This window comes from Saccopteryx bilineata, chromosome 1, assembly GCF_036850765.1.
Source record: "Saccopteryx bilineata isolate mSacBil1 chromosome 1, mSacBil1_pri_phased_curated, whole genome shotgun sequence".
In the NCBI taxonomy this organism is placed as follows: domain Eukaryota; kingdom Metazoa; phylum Chordata; class Mammalia; order Chiroptera; family Emballonuridae; genus Saccopteryx; species Saccopteryx bilineata.
Window position 1 is genome coordinate 178,531,290 of NC_089490.1, and position 14,470 is coordinate 178,545,759.

The 14,470-nt window shown below is 36.3% G+C and overlaps 1 protein-coding gene across 3 annotated transcripts in view; it reads left to right on the top strand.

The window, feature by feature from the left end:
- Positions 1 to 14,470, top strand: part of KLHL2 (kelch like family member 2) — a 117,752-nt gene that overhangs the window by 91,326 nt on the left and 11,956 nt on the right. The window lies entirely within an intron of this gene.

Consider the following 14,470-nt stretch of genomic DNA (forward strand, 5'->3'; position numbering starts at 1 on the left):
AATTGTTTCAAATATGTTACAGTGCTACAATGAATTTCTTATATATACGTTATTGTGTAGATATGCTAACATATTATAATACAACTCTGTAACTGGAATTAGTAATTTAAAATATATCCTAAGAGGATACACCAGTTACTATATTAACATTAAAATATGAAGATGCCAGTTTCCGTACATTCCCAACACCTTGTAATTAAATATTTTGAGTCTTGCCAATCTGGTAGATTAAAAATGTGATTTCATTCTACTTTGTACTTCTTTTATTTTGATGACAGTTAAACATCTTTCTGAATTGTTAGCTCATGATCTTTGCCTTTTTTGTTATATCGTCTTAACTGCTTTGACATATATTTATATGTTAAGAAAAGTAGCCTTTTTGTTTGTCATATGTGCTGTGAATATTTATTTGTATTAACCTTTTTTCTTGTGCCTTGTTATTTTTGCCTTGTAAAAATTTTTTATCATTTTATGAAGCCCAATACATCAGAATTTTGTCTTTAGACTTAAGGATTTATTTCTTATGTAGAAAAGCCTTACTCCAAAATTATTTGTGTGTAAAAACACGTTTTAAAAAACTTTTTATGTTGAAGTGATTTTACACTTACAGAAGAGTTGTAAAGATAGTACATTGAGTTCTGGTACACTTACCTTGTCTTACTAAATATGAAACAGTTATCAAAACTAAGAAATCAGTACTGGTATATTACTGTTAACTAAACTATAGACTTCATATTTTACATGTTTATATTGTTTGAGGATCTCACATTGCATTTTGTGGTCTTATTTTCTTAGTCTCTTCTGATCTGTGACACTGTCTTAGTCTTTCCTTGTTCATGCCCTTGATTCTTTTGAATAGTACTTGGTCTGGTATTTCGAAGAATGTCTTTCAATTTGGAGTTTGGTAGTTTCTTATGATTAGGCTGAGATTATTATGATTATTTCTGGTGATGTTGATCTTTTTTTTAATTTTTATTGATTTTAATTTATTGTGTTTACATAGATTCAAATGTCCCACTGATTATATCCCCCCACACCCCCATGTTCCCCTTGACACCTCCTTGTCCCCTCCCCCCAACACTTTCCCCCCTTCCCTCCAGGATTTGCTGTCCTGTTCTCTATAACACTGTGTTATATATATATAATTTCACTAATCTCTTTCCCTTCTCTGATCCCATCCTCTTATCTCCTTTCCCTCTGACTGCTTTCCTCTGGTCCCTTTAATCCCGCCTCTGTCTCAATTCTGTTCCTCAGTTCACATTGTTCATTGGATTCCTCAAATGAGTGAGGTCATATGATATTTTTCTTTCTCTGCCTGGCTTATTTCACTTAACATAATAGTTTCCAGGCCCATCCATGTTGTCACAAAAGGTAAGATTGTCTTCTTTTTCACAGCCGTGTAGTATTCCATTGTGAATATGTACCACAGCCTTTTAATCCACTCATCCACTGACGGACAGACACTTGGGCTGTTTCCATGTCTTGGCTATTGTGAACAATGCTGCCATAAACATGGGGGTGCATTTCTTCTTTTGGATCAGTGCTATGGTGTTCTTAGGATATATTCCTAAAAGTGGGATGGCTGGGTCAAAAGGCAGTTCCATTTTTAATTTTTTGAGGAATCTCCATACTGTTTTCCACAGTGGCTACACCAGTCTGCCTTCCCACCAGCAGTGCAGGAGGGTTCCCTTTTCTCCACATCCTCGCCAGCACTTATTCTGTGTTGTTTTGTTAATGAACACCATTCTGACTGGTGTGAGGTGATATCTCATTGTGGTTTTAATTTGCATTTCTCTAATGATTAGTGATGTTGAACATTTTTTCATCTGCCTATTGGCCACCTGTATGTCCTCTTTGGAGAAGTATCTATTCATTTCTTTTGCCTATTTTTTGATTGGATTGTTTACCTTCCTGGTGTTGAGTATTACAAGTTCTTTATAAATTTTGGTTAACCCCTTATCAGACGTATTGTCGAATATGTTCTCCCATTGTGTAGTTTGTCTTTTTATTTTGTTCATATTGTCTTTAGCTGTGCAAAAGCTTTTTAATTAGATATAGTCCCATTTGCTCATCCTGTCCTTTATTTCACTTGCCTGTGGAGATAAATCAGCAAATATACTGCTGTGAGAGATGTTGGAGAGCTTACTGCCTATGTTTTCTTCCAAGATGATTATGGTTTCACGACTTATATTTAAGTCTTTTATCCATTTTGAGTTTATTTTTGTGAATGGTGTAAATTGGTGGTCTAGTTTCATCTTTTTGCAAGTACCTGTCCAGTTTTCCCAACACCAATTGTTAAAGAGACTGTCTTTACTCCATTGTATGCTCTTATCTTCATTGTCAAATACCAGTTGTCCATAAAGGTGTGGGTTTATTTCTGGGTTCTGTTCCATTGATCTATATGCCTGTTCTTATGCCAGTACCAAACTGTTTTGAGTGCAGTGGCCTTGTAGTATAAATTGATATCAGGAAGTTTGACACCACCCACTTTATTCTTCTTTTTTAAGATTGCTGAGGCTATTCATGTTCTTTTTTGGTTCCATATAAATTTTTGGAATTTTGTTCTATATTTTTGATGTATGCCATTGGTATTTTAATAGGAATTGCATTGAATTTATAAATTGCTTTGGGTAATATAGACATTTTGATGATGTTTATTCTTCCTATTCATGAACACGGTATATGCTTCCACTTGTTCGTATCTTCCTTGATTTCTTTTTTCAATCTTTTATAATTTTCTGAGCACAAGTCTTTAACCTCTTTGGTTAAATTTACTCTTAGGTACTTTATTTTTTTGTGTGTTGCAATAGTGAAGGGAATTGTTTTCTTAATTTCTCTTTCAGACAGTTCATTGTTGCTGTATAAAAATGCCTCTGATTTCTGAGTATTAATTTTATATCCTGCCACCTTGCTGATTTCATTTATCAGATCCTGTAGTTTTTTGACTGAGACTTTAGGGTTTCCCATGTACAGTATCATATCATCAGCAAATAATGATAGTTTTACTACTTTTTCAATTTGGATGCCTTTTATTTTTTATTCTTGTCAGATTGCTATGGCTAGGACTTCCAGAACTATGTTGAATAAGAGAGATGAAAGGGGCACCCTGCCTTGTTCCTGATCTTAAAGAAATTGCTTTTAATTTTTGCCCATTGATTATGATATTGGCTGTGGGTTTGTCATAGATGGCCTTTATCATGTTGAGGTATGTTCCCTGTATTCCCACTTTGCTGGGAGTTTTGATCATAATTGGGTGCTGGATTTTATCAAATGCTTTTTCTGCATCTGATTATATTATCATGGGATTTTTCTCGTTCCTTTTGTTTATGTGATGAATCACATTGACTGATTTGTGAATATTGTACCAGCCTTGCCTCCCCAGAATAAATCCTACTTGATTATGATATATGATTTTTTTCATGTATTGCTGGATCTGGTTTGCTAATATTTTGTTGAGAATTTTAGCATCTAAGTTCATCAGGGATATTCACCTATAGTTTTCTTTTTTTGTAGTGTCTTTGCTTGGCTTTGGAATGAGGATTATGCTCGCCTCATCAGAGCAGCTTGGAAGTCTTCCTTCCTTTTGAATTTTTTGAAATAACTTGAGAAGGCTAGGAGTTAGTTCTTTGAATATTTGGTAGAATTCACCTGTGAAGTCATCTGGCTCAGGACTTTTGCTGGTTGGGAGTGTTTTTTTTTTTTTTTTTTGCATTCATAGTATTCTTTTATTAACATTTTTTTCTTCTTTTTTTATTTTTATTTTTTTTATACTAATTTTATTTTTTTAATGGGGTGACATCAAAAATCAGGATACATATATTCAAAGATAACAAGTCCAGGTTATCTTGTCGTTCAATTATGTTGCATACCCATCACCCAAAGTCAGATTGTCCTCTGTCACCTTCTATCTTGTTTTCTTTGTGCCCCTCCCCCTCCCCCTTTCCCTCTCCCATTCCCCCCTCCCACCACACTCTTATCAATGTCTCTTAGTTTCACTTTTATGTCCCACCTACGTATGGAATAATGCAGTTCCTGTTTTTTTCTGATTTACTTATTTCGCTTCGTATCATGTTATCAAGATCCCACCATTTTGCTGTAAATGTTCCGATGTCATCATTTCTTATGGCTGAGTAGTATTCCATAGTGTATATGTGCCACATCTTCTTTATCCAGTCATCTATTGACGGGATTTTTGGTTGTTTCCATGTCCTGGCCACTATGAACAATGCTGCAATAAACATGGGGCTGCATGTCTCTTTACTTATCAGTGTTTCTGAGTTTTTGGGGTATATACCCAGTAGAGGGATTGCTGGGTCATAAGGTAGTTCTATTTTCAGTTTTTTGAGGAACCACCATACTTTCTTCCATAATGGTTGTACTACTTTACATTCCCACCAACAGTGTATGAGGGTTCCTTTTTCTCCACAGCCTCTCCAACATTTGCTATTACCTGTCTTGCTAATAATAGCTAATCTAACAGGTGTGAGGTGGTATCTCATTGCCGTTTTGATTTGCATTTCTCTAATAGCTAAAGAAGATGAGCATCTTTTCATATATCTGTTGGCCATTTGTATTTCTTCCTGGGAGAAGTGTCTGTTCATATCCTCTTCCCATTTTTTTATTGGATTGTTTGTTTGTTTGTTGTTGAGTTTTATGAGTTCTTTGTAAATTTTGGATATTAGGCCCTTATCTGAGCTGTTGTTTGAAAATATCATTTCCCATTTAGTTGGCGGTCTGTTTATTTTGTTATCAGTTTCTCTTGCTGAGCAAAAACTTCTTAGTCTGATGTAGTGCCATTCATTAATTTTTGCCTTCACTTCTCTTGCCTGTGGAGTCAAATTCATAAAATGCTCTTTAAAACCCAGGTCCATGAGTTTAGTACCTATGTCTTCTTCTATGTACTTAATTGTTTCAGGTCTTTTTTTTTTTTTTTTTTTTTTTTTTTTAAGATTTTATTTATTCATTTTAGAGAGGGGGGAAAGAGAGAGAGAGAGAGAAGGGGGGAGGAGCAGGAAGCATCAACTCCCATATGTGCCTTGACCAGGCAAGCCCAGGGTTTTGAACCGGCAACCTCAGCATTTCCAGGTTGACGCTTTATCCACTGCGCCACCACAGGTCAGGCCCAGGTCTTATGTTTAGATCTTTGATCCATTTTGAGTTAATTTTTGTACAGGGGGAGAGACTGTAGTCCAGTTTCATTCTTTTGCATGTGGCTTTCCAGTTTTCCCAGCACCATTTATTGAAGAGGCTTTCTTTTCTCCATTGTGTGTTGTTGGCCCCTTTATCAAAAATTATTTGACTATATATATGTGGTTTTATTTCTGGACTTTCTATTCTGTTCCATTGGTCTGAGTGTCTATTTTTCTGCCAATACCATGCTGTTTTGATTGTAGTGGCCCTATAATAGAGTTTGAAATCAGGTATTGTAATGGCCCCAGCTTCATTCTTTTTCTTTAGGATTGCTTTGGCTATTCGGGGTTTTTTATAGTTCCATATAAATCTGATGATTTTTTGCTCTATTTCTTTAAAAAACGTCATTGGAAGTTTGATGGGAATTGCATTAAATTTGTATATTGCTTTGGGTAATATAGCCATCTTGATTATATTTATTCTTCCTAGCCAAGAACAAGGTATATTCTTCCATCTCATTATATCTTTTTCGATTTCCCTTAACAATGGTTTATAGTTTTCATTATATAAGTCCTTTACATTCTTTGTTATATTTATTCCTAAGTATTTTATTTTTTTTGTTGCAATCGTGAAGGGGATTATTCTTTTGAGTTTGTTCTCAATTGTTTCATTGTTGGCATATAGAAAGGTTATTGACTTCTGCATGTAAATTTTGTATCCTGCGACCTTACTGTATTGGCTTATTGTTTCTAGTAGTCTTTTTGTGGATTCTTTGGGGTTTTCGATGTATAGGATCATATCATCTGCAAAAAGTGATACCTTTACTTCTTCTTTTCCGATATGGATGCCTTTTATTTCTTTGTCTTGTCTGATTGCTCTGGCTAGAACCTCTAGTACCACATTAAATAAGAGTGGAGAGAGTGGACAACCCTGTCTCGTTCCTGATTTAAGGGGGAAAGCCTTCAGTTTAGTGCCATTTAATATGATGTTAGCTGATGGTTTATCATATATGGCCTTTATCATGTTGAGATATTTTCCTTCTATACCCATTTTGTTGAGAGTCTTAAACATAAAATTGTGTTGTATTTTATCGAAAGCCTTTTCTGCGTCTATTGATAAGATCATGTGGTTTTTGTTCTTTGTTTTGTTGATATGGTGTATTACGTTAACCGTTTTACGTATGTTAAACCATCCTTGAGATTCTGGGATGAATCCCAGTTGATCATGATGTATTATTTTTTTAATATGTTGTATTCGATTTGCTAGTATTTTGTTTAGTATTTTAGCATCTGTATTCATTAGAGATATTGGTCTGTAGTTTTCTTTTTTTGTGCCATCCTTGCCTGGTTTTGGTATGAGGGTTATGTTGGCCTCATAAAATGTGTTTGGAAGTATTGCTTCTTCTTCAATTTTTTGGAAGACTTTGAGTAGAATAGGAACCAAATCTTCTTTGAATGTTTGATAAAATTTGCTGGTATAGCCGTCAGGGCCTGGAATTTTATTTTTGGGGAGGTTTTTAATGGTTTTTTCTATTTCTTCTCTACTGATAGGTCTGTTTAGGCTTTCTGCTTCTTCTTGACTCAGTCTAGGAAGGTTGTATTTTTCTAGGAATTTATCCATTTCTTCTAGGTTGTTGAATTTAGTGGCATAAAGTTTTTCATAGTATTCTACAATAATTCTTTGTATATCTACGGTGTCCGTGGTGATTTCTCCTCTTTCATTTTGGATTTTGTTTATATGAGTTCTTTCTCTTTTTTCCTTGGTAAGTCTTGCCAAGGGTTTGTCAATTTTGTTGTTCTTTTCAAAGAACCAGCTCCTTGTTCTATTAATTTTTTCTATAGTTTTTCTGTTCTCTAATTCATTTATTTCTGCTCTGATTTTTATTATCTCCTTTCTTCGGCTGGTTTTGGGTTGTCTTTGTTCTTCTTTTTCTAGTTCTTTAAGGTGGGAAGTTAAGTGGTTCACTTGGGCTCTCTCTTGTTTGTTCATATATGCCTGAGTGATATGAACTTCCCTCTTATCACTGCTTTTGCTGCATCCCATAGATTCTGATATGTCGTATTGTCATTTTCATTAGTCTGTATATATCTTTTGATCTCTGCACTTATTTCTTCTTTGACCCATTCATTTTTAAAAAGTATGTTGTTTAGTTTCCACATTTTTGAGGGATTTTTTTCCTCTTTTTTGCAATTGAATTCTAGTTTCAAGGCTTTATGATCAGAAAATATGCTTGGTACAACTTCAATTTTTCTGAATTTGCTGATGTTGTTTTTGTGGCCCAACATATGGTCAATTCTTGAGAATGATCCATGCACACTGGAGAAAAATGTATACTCAGTCACTTTGGGATGAAATGTCCTGTAGATGTCTATCATATCCAGGTGCTCTAGTGTTTTGTTTAAGGCCACTATGTCTTTGTTGATTCTCTGTTTGGATGACCGCTCTAGAGCCGTCAGCGGTGTATTGAGGTCTCCAAGTATGATTGTATTTTTGTCAGTTTTTGTTTTAAGATCAATAAGTAGCTGTCTTATATATTTTGGTGCTCCTTGGTTTGGTGCATATATATTAAGAATTGTTATGTCTTCTTGATTCAGTGTCCCCTTAGCCATTATGAAATGGCCATTTTTGTCTCTGAGTACTTTTGCTGTCTTGTAGTCAGCATTATCCGATATGAGTATTGCTACACCTGCTTTTTTTTGGATGTTATTTGCTTGGAGTATTGTTTTCCAGCCTTTCACTTTGAATTTGTTTTTATCCTTGTTACTTAGATGAGTTTCCTGTAGGCAGCATACAGTTGGATTTTCTTTTTTAATCCATTCTGCTACTCTGTGCCTTTTTATTGGTGAGTTTAATCTGTTTACATTTAGTGTAATTATTGATACTTGTGAGTTTCCTATTGCCATTTTATAGATTGCTTTCTGTTAGTTTTGTGTCTTGTTTGATCCTTCTCTTTCGTTTTTCTATCTTTTGTTTTTATTTGGTTGTATTCCATACATCTTTCCTCTGTTGCTATCTTTTTTATTTCATGTGCTTCTGTGGTGGTTTTTTCAGTGGTGGTTACCTTTGAGTAATGAAAAGGGTCCCTACCCTGTTCATTGTAGCGAACTATTTTGTGAGTACTTTTGCAGTCCATCGTCCTTTGCTACTGTTAATCTCCATCTTCTCCCCCTCTTTCTTTTTGTTGTTGTCACAGTTTAAATTTGGTTTTATTGTGTTCTTCTTGGAGCTTTTACTTGTGGCTCTGTTTTTTTTTGTTCTTTGTATCTGATTGGAGAACCCCCTTTAGCAATTCCTGGAGTGGGGGTTTTCTGATGATAAATTCCCTCATCTTTTCTGTATCTGTGAATGTTTTTATATCTCCTTCATATTTGAAGGATAGCTTTGATGGGTATAGTATTCGTGGCTGAAAGTTCCTCTCTTTCAGGACTTTAAATATTGGGGTCCACTCTCTTCTAGCTTGTCGAGTTTCTGCTGAGAAATCTGATGATAATCTAATGGGCCTTTCTTTATATGTTGTATTCTTCTTTTCCCTGGCTGCCTTGAGAATTTTTTCTTTGCTGTTGGTTTGTGTCAATTTCATTATGATATGCCTTGGAGTAGGTTTGTTGGGGTTAAGAAAACTCGGAGTTCTGTTTGCTTCTTGAACTTGAGGCTTTAGTTCTTTCCACAGGCTTGGGAAGTTCTCATCTATTATTTGTTTGAGTATGTTCTCCATTTCATTTTCTCTCTCTTCTCCCTCTGATATACCTATTATTCTTATGTTATTCTTTTTGATGGAGTCAGATAATTCTTGTAGGGCTATCTCATTTTTTTTAATTTTTGAGTCTCTTTCTTCTTCTCTCTGTTGTGCCTCAAGTTGCTTGTCTTCTATTTCACTAATCCTCTCTTCTATCTGACCTGTTCTATTAGCTAAGCTTGTTACTTCGTTTTTCAGCTCGTGAATTGAGTTTTTCATCTCTGTTTGATTGTTTTTATAGTTTCAATTTCCTTGGACATATATTCTTTGTGTTCATTGAGTTGTTTTCTGAGCTCCCTAAATTGCCTTTCTGTGTTTTCTTGTATATCTCGGAGGATTTTTAGGATTTCTATCTTGAATTCTCTGTCATTTAGCTCCAAGGTTTCTAATATATTAAATTTTTTCTCCATAGATTTTTCCTCATCTAGCTGTGTTACCTCTCTTTCTTTTGTATCCATGATATTCGATTTTCTCTTCCTTAATGGCATCTGAGGGTGGTTTTGTTGATAGTATTGATGAGATTTAATAAAGAATAAAAAGTTAAAAAAATTAAAAAAAAATAAAAAAATAAAAAATCAAAGAGTTGTTTTTTTTAAAAAAATTAATAATGAAATAAAGAAAAATAAAATAAAATAAAAATTTTTTTAAAAAAGGAAATTATTCCCCCCCTCCTTTTTTCCTCTCCTCTCCCCCCTTTCTTGAGAAAATCTTGTGGTGAACTGTGAATTATAACAAACAATGCCTGTGATGGAGGGCCTGAATTGGGGAAAAGTAATAAAGGGGCAAAAAAAAAAAGAAAAAAAAGGGGGTATGGACCCACAAAAAGCAAATGAGGAAAAAATTTGGGTCAAGAATAAAATGATTTGCTTTTAGGTGTTGGTTGTCTAAGAGTTATGATGAGAGGAATAAGAGGAAAACACAAAAATGGGGGGATAAATTAAGAAAATACTATTGTATTTAGTGGAACAAGAACTAGATAAAATGGAGAGCCAGGGATGGGAGCACTTTTAGGGAGTTAAAAAGGTGAAGTAAAAACCCCCCAAAATGCCACAAACATAAGTTTGAGTCCCAGATAAGATAATTTGTTTGTTATTGAGGTTTGAATGAGAGGAGATGTAAAGGAGAAAGGAAGAAACTAATATAGAGGGAGAAAAGAAGGAGAGAGAGAGAAAAAAAGAGGGAACCACTAAAAGAAGAAAAAAGAAAAAAGAGGAGAGAGAGAGAGAGAGTTAAGGGTTTTGGAGTGCAACCCTCATAGAGAGAAAGGAAGAGGAGAGAAAAGATAATGGGAGATGTAACACTTATGGGTAGTATAGTTCAAGGAGAGGAGAGAGTAAGACCGGTAGAGAGTTAATCGACCAAATTGGAGGAGGAAAAAAAGTATCAAGAATGAAGATAAGAGAAACAAACGAACAAATATAATAAAATGGGATAGGTTATAAAGTCTGCGGATTATTCTTAATTTTGAGAGGTTATCTTCTTGCTTTTTCTTTTCTCTCCCTCTTCCTGGTTGGTGACTCTGTACCCCGGGTTCTGCCCCTTTGGCACGCTCAGGTAGAGGTTTGCAGTTGATAAGTCTCTATGGCAATGTCATGTATTGTGCTTTAGTCTCGTTGGCAGTCGAGGCTCATTAGCATTTATAGGCTCCGACAGTGAGAGAGTCCGTGTTCCTGGAGCCTTTCTCCTAGTCTTTCCTTCCTCAATTAGTAGCCTGATAATCCAGCTATGGGGTTGCTGCTGCCTCTGCCTGGATAGTAAGAGGCTCAAAGAGCTGGCAACTCCCCACTCTATTTCCACTCAGCACAGGCCCGAGATTCCGCTTTGGCCCACACAAAGGCCCCTGACTCTGCCCCTCTGTGCGATAACACGGGCGCGCACTGCCGAGGCACTCGGAGGAATCTCTCGCTATATGCGCGCGCAGACCAGGATATGAGGCCGGCCATGTTTCCCTCTGAGTGAAACCCCCACCAGCACGGAAAATTTCCACCGTTGGAATTAGTTCTCACTCCCTCCCATGCGCGGTTTTCCCAGGGCACTTGGGCTGCCCAGAGATTCTGCTTTCGACCCACAGAAAGGCCTCTGACTCTGCCTCTCTGTGAGGTAACACGGGCACCCACTCCCGGGGCTTAGGAAGAAATCTCTCGCCCACTAACTGCGCACCGACCAGGAGATCGGGTAAAATGGCTGCCCCGGTTGTCTTTCTTTGTTTGGGTTTGGCGCGAGTGTTAGCTTTTATTGCCCGGGTTGCCACAGGATCAGTTTTTCCTCGGCTTGGATCTCCGTGCCACAGCCTGGTTTGGCCGTTTGTGCCGCGGCGGCCTGGATCTATTCACCCCCTTTGCCCGCCTCAGTTTCTATATTCACAGTTACCAAAGAAAGTCGCCCTGTTTAGGTTAGTGAGGAAGGCGGAGCATTTCTTACTCCCTATTTCCTTCGGGGTTTGGTTATATATTTAGCCAATTTTTCACTCGACCATACCTTCGGGTGTATTGCGAAGCATCTGGAGGCTCCAAGTATAGGTTTTTCTGTTTCTGGTTGAAGTTCTTGTTGAGTTTTGGGGGAGATTTATCGGTATCGCTTCCTACCCCGCCATTACTCCGACGTCATCTCTGGGAGATTTTTGATAACTGTTTCAATCTCATTTGTTTTAATCGGTCTATTTAGGTTTTCTGATTCTTCCAGATTGATTTTTGAAAGATTATATGTTTCAAGTCAATTTTTCCATTTCATTTAGGTTGTCTAATTTTTTGGCATATAGTTCTTCATAGTATTTTCTTACAATCCTTTGTATTTCTGCTGTGTCAGTGTTACTTCTCCACTCTCGTTTCTAATTTTATTTGAGTCCTCTCCCTTCTTTCCTTGGTGAGTCTGGTTAAAGGTTCATCAATCTTGTTTACCTTTTCAAAGAACCACCTCTTGGTTTCATTGATCTTCTGTATTGTTTTTTTTAGCCTCTGTGTCATTTATTTTCGCTCTGATCTTTATTATGTCCTTCCTTCTACTTCCTCTGGCCTTTACTTGCTGTTCTTTTTCTAGTTCTTTTAGATGCAGGGTTAAGTTGTTTATTTGAGCTTCTTCTTCTTAAGGTATGCTGTAATGCTATGATCTTTCCCTCTTAGGACTACTTTTGTTGTGTCCCATAAATTTTGAGTTGTTGTATGTTCATTTTCATCTGTTTCAAGAAAATTTTTTATTTCTTTTTTTTTTTTTTTTTTTACTTAGTGTTTTTTATTTTATTTTATTTTATTTAGTTATTTATTCATTTTAGAGAGGAGAGAGAGTTAGAGTGAGATAGAGAGAGAGAGAGAGAGAAAGGGGGGAGGAGCAGGAAGCATCAACTCCATATATGCCTTGACCAGGCAAGCCCAGGGTTTTGAACCGGTAACCTCAGCATTCCAGGTCAACGCTTTATCCACTGCGCCACCACAGGTCAGACTTTTATTTTTTTCTTGATCTCATTGTTAACCCATTCGTTATTTAATAACATGCTATTTAGTTTCCAAGTGTTTGAGTATTTTTCAGTTTTTCTACTGTAGTTGATTTCTAGTTTCATGCCATTGTGATCAGAGAATATGCTTGATATGATTTCAATCTTCTTAAATTTGAGACTTGTTTTGTGTCCTAACATGTGGTCTATCCTAGAAACTGTACCATGAGCACTTGAAAAGAATATATATTCTACTGCTTTAGGGTGAAAGGTTCTGAAGATACCTACTAAATCTAGTTACCTACAATAGTATGTCCTTTAAGGCTGCTGTTTCTTTGTTGATTTTCTTTCTTGAGGATCTACCCATTGATGTTAGTGGGGTATTAAAATCCCCTACTATTATAATATTGTTGATCTCGCCCTTTATGTCCATCAAAATCTGCTTTATATATTTAGGTGCTCCTATATTAGGTGCATAGATATTTATAATGTTTATATCTTCCTTTTGGGTTGCTCCCTTTATCATTATGTAGTGACCTTCTTTATCTCTTACTATAGCCTTTGTTTTAAAGTCTATTTTGGCAGATTAAGTATTGCTACCCCAGCTTTTTTTTCATTTCCATTTTCATGAAATATTTTTTTCCATATCTTCACTTTCAGTCTATGTGTATCTTTTGTTTTGAGGTGAGCCTCTTGTAAACAGCATATGTGTGGGTCCTGTTTTCTTATCCACACAGCTACTCTATGTCTTTTCATTGGAGCATTTAATCCATTTACATTTAAGGTGATTATTGATATGTAGTTGGTTATTACCATTTTATTCCTTAAATTTACATTTCTCTTGTTCTAGATTTTTTTTTTTTGTTCTCTTTATGACAGGCCCCTTAACATTTCTTGCATCATTGGTTTCGTTGTAATGAATTCCTTGAGTGTTTTTTTGGGGGGATCTGGAAAGCTTTTTATTTCTCCTTCAATTTTAAACGATAGCCTTGCTGAATTAAGAAGTCTTGTTTGTAGGCTCTTGTTTTGCATGACTTTGATTATTTCTTGCATTCCCTTCTGGATTCAAGTGTTTCTATTGAGAAGTCAGATGTCATCCTTATGAGGGCTCCTTTGTAGGTGGTTGACTGCTTTTCTCTTGTAGCTTTTAGTATTTTTTCTTTATCTCTTAACTTTGGTATTTAATTATGATGTGAAGGTGTAGGTCTCTTTGGGTTCCTCTTTAAATGGGATTGTCTGTGCTGCTTGAACTTGTGTGACTTTTTCCTTCATCAATTTAGGGAAGTTTTCAGCTATGATTTCTTCAGTCAGGTTCTCTATCCCTTGTTCTTTCTCTTCTCCTTTAGGAACCCCTATGATGCGGATGTTATTTATCTTCATGTTGTCACAGAGCCCTCTTAGACTTTCTCAGACTCTTTGATCCTCTTTTCTTTTTGCTACTCTGTTTCTGTTTTCATTGATCCTGTCCTCTAAGTCGCTGATTTGATCCTCTGCTTCATCCATCCTGCTGTTGATTCCTTGTAGTATAGTCTTAATTTCTGATATTGTAATTGTCATTTCTGATTGATTCTTTTTTATAATTTGTGTCCTTTTTGATGTTTGCTATTTTTTTCTTTAAGTGCTCATTATGTCCATTCGTTGTAGCTCTAAGATCCTTAAGCATCCTAACAATCATTATTTTAAACTCTGCGTTTTGTAATTTAGTTACTTCCATCTCATTCAGTTATTTTTCTAGGGATTTCTCTTGTTGATTCATTTGGATTGCATTTCTCTGTCTTCCCATTTTTTCTGTGTGCTGATTGCAAGCTTGTTGGGTTAGGGCAGCTGAGGTTAGTATATGGAATGCGACCCCTCCTCCAGGGCTTAATCCCTCAGCTTCTGCTGGTTGCTCGGATTTTAATTCTCCCTAACAAGGTGAGCCACATAAAAGTCTTAATTTTGTTTAAGACTGTTTGTTTGCTGCTGTTTGTTTGCTGAGCCCAGCAGGGAACTTCTGTGATTAGGAAGAAGGTAGTGGGCGTATCTTGCTCTTTGGCCCCCATTAAAACTCTGTGAAAGCCTTTTTTTTCTGTATGGTAAGTCCACAGGAATGCGGTAGGCGTGACCTCTGAGAACCAGAAGGTGTGGTCTGCCCAGGTACTTTCCAGGGGCGGGGCATGTTCTCCATATCAGAAGGG